Source organism: Rhinolophus ferrumequinum, chromosome X (genome assembly GCF_004115265.2).
Source record: "Rhinolophus ferrumequinum isolate MPI-CBG mRhiFer1 chromosome X, mRhiFer1_v1.p, whole genome shotgun sequence".
In the NCBI taxonomy this organism is placed as follows: Eukaryota; Metazoa; Chordata; class Mammalia; order Chiroptera; family Rhinolophidae; genus Rhinolophus; species Rhinolophus ferrumequinum.
The window spans coordinates 30,342,142-30,347,867 of NC_046284.1; the positions used below are offsets into that span (position 1 = coordinate 30,342,142).

Below are 5,726 nucleotides of genomic sequence, written 5' to 3' on the forward strand. Positions count from 1 at the left end.
GCTGCAAAAGACATTTCACCCCCAAATGAATTGATATGAAATGTTTATGTTCATTCCAATTGGACTGACTTATTGAAGATGACAATTATTTTATTAATTCTGGATTGCTAAAGTATGAACAAGTAATAGTAAAGTTATTAATTTTGTTAAACCTGTTAGCTTTAGTCAGAGTGGACTATACTTTTGAGTATCTCTATAACTTTCATCATATTTGAGAAGATTTGGGGACTATATATTCATGTCTGAATCTCAACCCTCACTTTGGGGTCTATCAAAGTGCCTGTGTTTGTTGATGGAAGGGAGAGAGTGCAAGAGCAAGAGGGAGAGCAAAGCTACGCTTTACAGCAGTCAATTAATTGGTCTCCTGCCCTGGGTAAACGTGGTTTACCATATGACACTAGGGATTGTGATAAAATATTTCAAGTTTGGATTCTCTATCTTATGTCCACTTAAGAGTTTGTTAATGAGCTGTGCCCATGTTATTCATTAATTCACCAGCGGCTTCTTTAATGTATGTATTTAACTTTCATTTAAGCTCCAGATCATAGCTGCTGAGAGCACCAATAGGGAAAGCTGAACAGCAAGTATACTACACTAATTTCTACTTGAATAAGCTTTTATTTTCTTTTATTTTAATTAATTTAATTGTATTTTTACTTGATTTATGTTGATTTTCACCATGAAAGTTCACTATAACTCTTCCAGTGTTTGTATCCTAAAAGTAAATCCATCTTTGTGAGATACAACTTATTGTTATCGAAAATGTTATCAGTACTCAGGTGTTTATTAGGTATAATGATAGCTGGTTATATGGTTCATCTTTGTATATCATCTAATCTCAAACTAGTAGTTTGCCTCAGTAATTCTCATAATTTTCTATAAGGTAGTACAAACAAGTAAGATGTGACAACCCTCCTTTTATGGTGTGGTAAAGGGCCACCCTGAGGCTACCTCTGTATTGAATCACCATTTAATTTCAGCTTATCCAAAATATATATTGATCACATTCCATTCCAGGCAATGTCTCTAGGTTTATAAAAATTAATAGAACTTGACCCCTGCTTTCTCTGATCATATAATGATTAAGGAAGCCAAGTAGAGACATCATTTTAATATAATCTGTTGAGCATTCTGAAAGAGGTACATATGTGTAGGATGATATCACAATCCTGAAGTGGGATATTCAACCAGCTTGGGGAGGAGGTTAGGCCAATGAAGAAATACTTGAAAAGATAATGTCTAAGCTATCAAAAGATGAGTAGATGCAACTATGCAAAAAAAAAAAAAAAGATGTGGAGCTGCATGGAGTAGCAGGGAGAAGGTGTAAATGCACAGATGTGATGAAAATGAAGGTCACGTCTGCTAGTGTATGATATGGCAATAAAAAAGAATGCTTTCTGAAGAAAAGAGAACGTTTCCTGAATGAGGTAAAGTTTAAGAAAAATTTGGAAGCATAAATATGACTGAGCCAAATAAAGAATTGAGAAAGCTGTCCTTTGATAGATGATTGGATAAAGAAGATGTGGTATATATACACAATGGAATATTACTTGGCCATAAGAAAAGATGAAATGGTGCTATTTGTGAGAAAATGAATGGATCTTGAAAATTTTATGCCAAGTGAAATAAGTCACACAGAAAAAGTCAAGAACCATATGATTTCACTGATATGTGGAATATAAAACTGAAAGCAACAAAGGAGCAAAGCAAACAAAGAAACAAAAACTCATAGACACAGACAATAGTTTAGTGGTTACCAAAGGGTAAGGTGGGAGGAGGGTGGTAGATGAGGGTAAAGGGGATCGAATATATGGTGATGGAAGGAGAACTGACTCTGGGTGGTGAACACACAATGTGATATATAGATGACATATTACAGAATTGTACACTTGAAACCCATGTAAATTTACTAACCATTGTAACCCCAATAACTTTTAATAAAAAAGGAGAAAGGATGTTTTTCTAACCAGAAACAAACAGCAATCAAAGATTGTGTTTTTAAGGTTGTTTGACGTCCATTTGTATGGCATCAGTTAAAAATGAATTTAATATTCCCTTCCCCCATTCTCTACACTTTAGTAAATGCATTGATTTCTACCTCTTTGAACTTTAATAAAGTCATATAAACATAAAGTTGCAAAACTAAAGGAAATTTAGATAATACCTCATTCAGACTCTCATTTTCTAGATACAGAGGGGTGATGTAACTGGTTCAAGAGCATGCTGTGTATTTTCAGATCCTCAGTAAGTTCCAATACCCTCCATATCAGCAGAAAAACTTGAAAAACTGAAGTATTTTAGTAATGTTTCCCTCAATTCCAGTGGATTGCCATTTAGCGGCAGTAAAGTCTAGAGGTTAAAAGTGTTGGCTCTAGAGTCAAAACAGCTTTGCTTTTCACCATTAAATATGCCAAACGACTTTAGCAAGTGATATAATCTTTTGCTTCAGATATGTCATCCACAAAATGGGGGATAATACATAATAAGTATTCCATAAATGTACAGATTGTGGTATGGGCACCCTCGAAATTGATTTGACTGTCCAAATTATTTTTAAAAATTTGTTGTAATGACTGTCACTACATCACTAATTTCAGCTAAATCTTTCTAATTTATGTTTTAGAACTGCCATGTACACAAAATTTAAATTATATGATTTCTTAATTAGCGTTAATGTAAAATATTAAATTTTTATAAATTAAGTAATATGAAGTAATGGTTAAGGGATATTAGAGTAGGAATTGGAAATCTGTCTATTAATTAGAAATGTGAAAAACATTCCCACCTTAAGCAAAATTGTCCAAGAACTTATGTTTCTTGTATAAGGATATAAGAATGGCTATGTGACCTTGCATCTGACCCCAATCTTATGTTCCAGAACCCCTGTTATTTAAACATAACAACATAATAAAGCTGAAAGCAAAGTGATGTGCATTTCATACTGTAGGAAAAAAACACGATCAGTACTGCCTTCCATGTCAGATGGATGATGGCCTTTGTTTATTTGGCAAAACAACTTTAAGAACATTTTTATTCTTAAAAAGTTTTGCTCTGATATAAATTTCCTACCCTGTGGGTATTAGACTTACTGCATGGTTTTTGGACATTAGATAGCTATATATGACATGAGACACCTCAATGCTTCCAAAGTCATTATATTCACTGCTAATGAATTAAAACCTTATGTAGTTCATAAATCAAAGTAACATTTTATACACATTTATGTGATGCACAGTTGTGCACACAGAAATTAACTAAACAGAACTACTCCCATCATGGGAAAATATGAATCTGTTTTGCAATTTAAATTACAAAGATTTTTATAAATAATTTGCTGTTTGAAGATCCAAGTAAGTAATTTCTAAATAGCAGAGGACATGATTTTTAAAATAGAGGTTTATAGTTTATGACCTATAAATAAAACTGTTCTACAAAATATGCAGGGAGAAGGTGGTCATATTTCACAAATCATAGATTATTAGGTTTGCTTAATATAATTTTTAACATAATAATATTCTCAGTGTTCCTATATTATGGTATGAATTTCTAGACTATTATGAGAAACTGTTTTCTCTTTATTTCTTTTCTCCTATTAAAAAAAATCTAGTAGTAATAAACATGCAAAGCTCACAAGGTTAAATTGTATTCGCTAGGGTGGAGAATTTGACAACAACTCCCTTTCTTTTTTTTTTTTTTTTTTTTTTTTAGAAAGAAATGCAAAAGAAACCAGGTTACATCAGGAATCTGTTTTAAAAACGTACTTTCAGGTACTAACTAGAGTTCAATAAAGTATATTTCCTCTACCCATGCTATTCTACTACGATAATTAATTCATAAAACAGTAATTTCCAGGTATGCTACTGTTAATTTTTGTTCTGATTATTTTATGTCCACAATACTTAACTAAGAAAGGCACATAGACTACACAATTTAGAAAGGTCTTCATTAAATATGTGGTGAAATCTACCGTTGAAACCATCTGGTCCTGGACTATTCTTTGTTGGAAGATTTATAATTATTCATTCTTCTTACTCGTAATTGGTCTAATCAGATATTCTGTTCCTTCATGATTCAGTCTTGATAGGTTGTTTCTAGGAATTTATCCATTTCTTCTAGTTTATCCAATTGTTTGTGTGTAATTGTTCATATCAGTGTCTTATGATCCTTAGTATTTCTGTGTTATCAGCTGTAATGGATTCTCTTTCATTTCTGATTTTATTTATTTGAGTCTTGTCTCTCTCTCTCTCTCTCTCTCTCTCTCTCTCTCTCTCTCTCTCTCTCTCTCTCTCTCTAGCTAAAGATTTGCCAATTTTGTTTATCTTTTCAGAAAAAAAGCTCTTAATTTTGTTAATCTTTTCTATTGTCTTTTTAGCCTCCATTTCATTTATTTCCACTCTGTTATTTTCTTCCTTCTACTAACTCTGGGCTTCGTTTGCTCTTCTTTTTTAAGTTTTTTGAGATGTAAAGTTAGATTATTTATTTGATTTTTTTTTTTTCTTAACGTAGGTGTTTATCACTATAAATGTCCTCTCAGAACTACTTTTGCTGCATCCCATACTTTTTGGTATGTTGTGTTTCCATTTTCATTTGTCTGAAGATATTTTTTGGTTTCTTTTTTGGTTGTTCAGGGGCATGTTGTTTAATCTCCACATATTTGTGAATTTTCCAGTTTTCCTTTTTATTGATTTATTTCACAATGTATACATATATCAAATAATCATGTTCTACACTTTAAATATATTACAATTTTGTTTATCAATTATACCTCAAAAGAGCGGAAAAAATTAAACCAGTTTCTCATGTTAATAAAAAGAAAAGACATATTTTTAAAAGGTCTTTAATATCTGAGATTGAAACAAAAGATTTTGTTCTTAAGTAAGACTTGTTCAATCAAGACAAAACAAAAACAAATAACAGCAGCAAACAAAAACCAAAACCTTTATCAATCCCTTTTTCTTCAACCATTCTTATTAATTGAAGTTTGACTAAGGTCAGTATGTTTTAAATGTGCATTTTCATATCAGAAGTGAGTCATTAATTTAAAAAGTCTACCGAGGGGTGGCCGATTAGCAGAGTTGGTTAGAGTGGGATGCTTGCTAGTGGAACCAGGTTTGCCTGTTCAATGCACACATGGGCCAGTGTGAGCTGTGCCCTCCACAACTAGATTGAAACAACTACTTGACTTGGAGCTAATGGGTCCTGGAAAAACACAATTAAAATAAACAAAACTTTATAAAAGTCTATTGACATGCTTGCTTCAGCACCACATATACTAAAATTGGAATGATACAGACAACATTAGCATGGCCCCAGCAGAAGGATGACAGGCAAATTTGTGAAGTGTTCCGTATTTTTAGGCAGAAAACTACCTAAGAGTGTTGTTAGTAATATTTTTTTTTCTGATTTTTCTCCTTGAGCAAGGAGAACACAAGAAAAAATAAACAAATGGGACTATATCCATCTAAAATGTTTTTGCACAGCAAAGGAAACAATCAACAAAATGAAAAGACAACCTACAGAATGGGAAAAAAATATTCACCAATAATACATGTGATAAGGGGTTAATATCTAATATTTATAAGGAACTTAGACAACTGAATACCAAAAAACTAACAATCCAATTAAAAAATGAGCAGAGGACCTGAATAGACATTACTCCAAAGAGGACATACAGGTGGCAAATAGAAGTTTGAAAAGATGTTCAACGTCACTAATCATCAGAAAAA

The 5,726-nt window shown here is 32.3% G+C and overlaps 1 non-coding gene across 1 annotated transcript; it reads left to right on the plus strand.

Annotated features, from left to right (window-relative positions):
* The first annotated feature begins 5,252 nt into the window (after positions 1-5,252).
* LOC117030315 (U6 spliceosomal RNA) lies at positions 5,253-5,355 on the plus strand. Its single transcript, XR_004424364.1, has one exon. It is a non-coding gene; the product is annotated as a U6 spliceosomal RNA (small nuclear RNA).
* The last annotated feature ends 371 nt before the right edge of the window (positions 5,356-5,726 follow it).